The sequence below is a fragment of the Galeopterus variegatus genome, unplaced genomic scaffold (genome assembly GCF_000696425.1).
Source record: "Galeopterus variegatus unplaced genomic scaffold, G_variegatus-3.0.2 Scaffold13163, whole genome shotgun sequence".
In the NCBI taxonomy this organism is placed as follows: domain Eukaryota; kingdom Metazoa; phylum Chordata; class Mammalia; order Dermoptera; family Cynocephalidae; genus Galeopterus; species Galeopterus variegatus.
In genome coordinates, this window is record NW_007739274.1 from 32,063 (window position 1) to 37,574 (window position 5,512).

Sequence of the window (5,512 nt, forward strand, 5' to 3'; positions counted from 1 at the left end):
TGTGATTGGATAGAAACAAAGAAAATGATATATGCTTTCTTTTCTTTAAGACTATGGTGGTACAATTGGTGAGATAAACACAAAAATAACTCCAGGCCAGTACATGAAACAATATTCAAAAATTTTCTGCTCACTCGGTAGAGTGCGGTGCTGATAACACCAAGGCCCCGGGTTTGGATCCCATATAGGGATGGCCGGTTCGCTCACTGGCTGAGTGTGGTGCTAACAACACCAAGTCAAGGGTTAAGATCCCCTAAAAAAAAAAAAAAAAGATTTTCTGCTTGAAGGAAGGCTGGATCAAAGAGGATGCCACAAAACAGGTGCCACTTGAAAATCCTCGGGTCTTTAATTTTCTTTTTACCTAAAAACCAGAGACCTTCATCTGATATATTTTATAGCCAGGACTGTTGTTACACTTTAACTTGAATAGGCTAGACTATGCAGCAATAAATAAAACACAGAGAAACTTGGGTTTTGAACTGCAGAGCCACAAAAAAATTTAAATTTGGAACCTGGATGCTAGGTGTGAGGGATAAGGCATAAACTTCCCTTTTCTTCCCCAAATAAAAGTTGGTAAAAGTTAGTTAACCTGGCATTGTGGGTTCCTCTGAACTGAGTACTTGCGAGGTGACTAGTTTTGCAGAGACACATTTCTTGAACAATGAAAATAAAGTTCAACAGTGTCAAAGATATGATTTTATCCAAGTTCATGTAGGATCAGTTTTTATCTTTCCATTTACCTAACATTCACTAATCTTAAATAATATCATTCTATCCAAGCAAACAGACTGACAGGCAAATAAACAGACAAATGTGAAATGGAGTCCTACTAAACACTACCTCCGATACGGAGTACTGATACCTCCAGTACCTCCAATACTGAATACTCTTCAGTTCTGCAACTTTTTTATGAGAGAAAATATTAAAAGCTTGATGAAGTGGAAGAAGAATGTGTAGTAACAATTAAAAATATAATGTAGCATTTATAATTATGCAATTGATAAAACCACATTCCTTCTGGAAATTTCTGCTCCCTTACTTGGAGAAAGATGGCAAAACACTAAGTCCCTAACCGATATTATTCATTCAACATGGAGACTTATTCACTGACTCAAAAATATTTTTTGATATGTATGTTAGGTGTTGTGATTGGATAGAAACAAAGAAAATGATATATGCTTTCTTTTCTTTAAGACTATGGTGGTACAATTGGTGAGATAAACACAAAAATAACTCCAGGCCAGTACATGAAACAATATTCAAAAATTTTCTGCTCACTCGGTAGAGTGCGGTCTGTGATTGGATAGAAACAAAGAAAATGATATATGCTTTCTTTTCTTTAAGACTATGGTGGTACAATTGGTGAGATAAACACAAAAACAACTCCAGGCCAGTACATGAAACAATATTCAAAAATTTTCTGCTCACTCGGTAGAGTGCGGTGCTGATAACATCAAGGCCCCGGGTTTGGATCCCATATAGGGATGGCCGGTTCGCTCACTGGCTGAGTGTGGTGCTAACAACACCAAGTCAAGGGTTAAGATCCCCTAAAAAAAAAAAAAAAAGATTTTCTGCTTGAAGGAAGGCTGGATCAAAGAGGATGCCACAAAACAGGTGCCACTTGAAAATCCTCGGGTCTTTAATTTTCTTTTTACCTAAAAACCAGAGACCTTCATCTGATATATTTTATAGCCAGGACTGTTGTTACACTTTAACTTGAATAGGCTAGACTATGCAGCAATAAATAAAACACAGAGAAACTTGGGTTTTGAACTGCAGAGCCACAAAAAAATTTAAATTTGGAACCTGGATGCTAGGTGTGAGGGATAAGGCATAAACTTCCCTTTTCTTCCCCAAATAAAAGTTGGTAAAAGTTAGTTAACCTGGCATTGTGGGTTCCTCTGAACTGGTGGAACTCTCTCTCCTTCTATCATCAGCTCCTAGATTAATAAAACTAAGGCAGCATTCTCAGAAGAATGAGGGAGATACTGGGAAGTTGTATCTTTATTTTCATTGTATCTTTTTCCTTCTCTTGTTACAAGAAGAGGTAATAAAGCAAAATAGTGTTAACTGAATAGGTCTCAGGCTGGATCACAGACCCCTCAACCCCATCCCATGCAGGTCATGAGTCAAGTAGTTGGAAAAAGATTCTGGCAGCTGATTGCAAGCTTGACAAGCTTTATTCAAATGTGAGCTCCACTGGCCAGGGATTCAAAGCCATTGTCTTTTATAGTAAAGTGTACAATAGTGGCAATGAGCCAAGGAGTACATGGGTGCACATGCACAGTTACACTACTCTTATATAACTTGTTTACAGCAGATGTGCTGAGTCATGTCCTGCCAGATATGGGGTGAGAGAGGCTGACCAAACTGTCTCCATTTTCCTCACACTCCACCCCTTCAGGTCCCCTCACCATATGGTCTACGCATTTGAGATCTTCTGAGATGTTCCTTTAGTAAGGACAGCTGACCCTTGCATCCACAGGCCACACAGAAATATAGGCTGCAGCAATATGCTACCAAAACACAGGCACTTCCTCCCAGTACGGCTAACACCCACCTCTAGGAGGACGATGTATTGCCTCACCATTCCTGGAGGGGGTCTCCAGTCATTTTCTGAACAGCATGAATTTCACTGGTAAATTGCTGCAAAGCCTGAGTAACATTATGATGATAGTCAGGGATGTATATCCAACATTCTGTTCCAAGGAGGGCACACACCCCCTCCCTGGGAAGCTGTTAACATGTCTAGAGCCATTCAGTTGTGTAAAACCACTTTTCTTATCTGATATAGTTCTTAATCTAAGAGAGTTAAGGCGTGATGGATTTGACCCAGGGCTCTGGCAATGTGATCAGCCAATGCAGTTATGTGGCATTCAGACAGCAAAGCAGCCCCTTGTGGCAAAAACAAAACCAGTGGATAATACCACCAGGAAGTACCTTTTATTTGGTATCTAGTCTTAACAGTGTCCCAGTTAGAGGGACGCTGGCCCCATGTTGTATACACTGAGCCAGCAGGTAAGGCATACCCCAGATGTACCTGCCTGTCCAGTGGTGTGGGAGATATGACCATCTGTAGTTTCCACATGCCCATAATGTTCCCTGTGGTACTGGTATTACTGTCATCTTGGATCTATTGAGAGTATCATATTTTATCTCTTGACATTGAGGGCCGGGGCTCCAGCCCATAACTTCTGTATCTATGATATGTTCAATACACCTTGCAGCCTGTCCCTATAACTCCACCCTTTCAGCTACTAACCACGAAAACCCATCCCATAGACTATATCCTTCCTAAGGCTTACTAGAGTTTAAGCAGGCTTTCACTCCTTTTACAATATGTTGCTTAGTGACATCCCATGTGGCATCATGGGAAAAATTCTGCACAAACCAGGTCCAGTTAGCAGTCATCATTGGGATGATTTTCCAGAGGAATCCTGTGGCCACACTGGTGGGGAACTCAGTGCAGATCCAGCAGGCAGATACACTGGCCACACAAGCATATGTATGCAACCAGTCAACTATGTCGTTGGCAGCCACAAGACTATGGGTGAAAAGACAAAAGTGTTATTGGCACCAATAGAGGGAGTTCTCACCCCTCTGGTAGAATACATGCCAGTTTACCACCCTGAGAAAGAATGGTTGCAGAAATAGGTATCTTACCTGGTTTATGATATCATACATTATCAGCTAACACTGCTGGATCTGTAGGTTCCACATGTAACAGTATAGGGGAACTCATGATTGGCCACAAAGATAGTACAAATGTACCTTTTAAGACAGAGCATTTGTCTGTTCCAGGCCATGTTACCTCTACTTGGGGAGGCCAGGTACTCGTCACCCAAGGTGAGACTTGTAAATTTTCTTCTAATCCTCTTTTCCAAGGTCCAATGAGGGCTACCCAGCATGCTATTTTCCAAGGCCATTCCCACTGTACTGTCTACCATTGTTGTAAACAGGTTGGGCCAGTAACAGGGTATTTCCATTCTTACCATACCTTGGTTTCAGGTGATCATCCTTAGTAGCAACCTATAATTGAGTGGGCGCTGCAGCCCTATACAACAGAGCCTCAACTGGAGAGGGCCTTACCTTGTGGGGTTTCTAATTTAGGATTCGGATTGTTGGCCATAACTGCCGTGTCCACCCCTTCAAGGATGGGGGTTGGCCAGGTAGCCTTACTCCCTTTTTCAGAAGACCATTGTACCATTCAATCATTCTTGCTGCCTGGGGATGATATGGCACATGTAATTCCCACTGAATAACAACGGGGAAGCCCACTTCTGTAATTCATGTCCAGTAAAATGGGTTCCATTATCATTTTCTATGGGCCGATGGTACATGGCTGTATGTCTATTCATTACCTTAATAGTGCTTACCTGGTCTGGGGCCTACTTATAGGGCCATACAAACAAAAGACCTGTAGTCTTATATATGGCAGTGAAGATATACCTGAAATTTTCTGATGTGGGAAGTGATCCCACAAAATCCATTTGCCATAGAATAAGGGGCATCCTTCCTCAAGTTATCTGTCCATTGGTATACGGCACCCTTCGGGGGTGTAGACTTTCTTGAGCACATATTGGACAAACATGACAGGCATTTATTACATCTCCCCATTTTATGGACAGGGCCCATCTTTGAGCGGCCATGCACGTGGTTTTGCTAACAGCATGCTGCATCTGTTGATATAACCACTGGGCTACATCAGCGGCTGGAGCTCTCTCCAGCCATCTTACCTTAACCAAGACATCAGCTTTATCATTGTCTGGACTGGCTAAGGGGAAGTGTCCTATGACATGGAAAAGAGTTACTTTCTTCTCATGTCCCAATTCCCATAACTCTTGCCACTTAGCCTACCATCCACTGTTGATTTTTCCAAGTGGAGATCAAAAGGGTAAGACCCTTATATACAGCCCAACTGTCAGTACTGATGGTTAATGGCCCAGGCTCATTTTTTATCACCATCCAGACTGCTCTCAATTCAGCCCATTGACTACTTTGCCCTGTGCCATTTTCACACCACACGGTATCTATTAAGGGCTGGACAGAAACAGCCATCCATGATGCTGAGGGGCCTATGCTGGAGCCATCTGTATATCAGGCTTTCTCCACAATAGGTCCCTGTCCCTCGTGGAATGGCGTGGCCTCCACCCCCAAGGGTAGGGGTTGTGTTGAAGTTTCTTCTACTACCTCGTTAAGGGCTGGACAGAAACAGCCATCCACGATGCTGAGGGGCCTATGCTGGAGCCATCTGTATATCAGGCTTTCTCCGCAATAGGTCCCTGTCCCTCATGGAATGGCGTGGCCTCCACCCCCAAGGGTAGGGGTTGTGTTGAAGTTTCTTCTACTACCTCTACTGGTCCTAACCCAGTTTGTGACTCATTTGATAGTGGGCTTGTTGACATAGTGCTTCTTTGTTCTATATGTCCTCCCCTGTCCCGACCCGCGGGATATTCAACGCAGACCCTGGAGGGGGGAGTGGGAATTGGATGGGACAAGAGACGCGAGATAT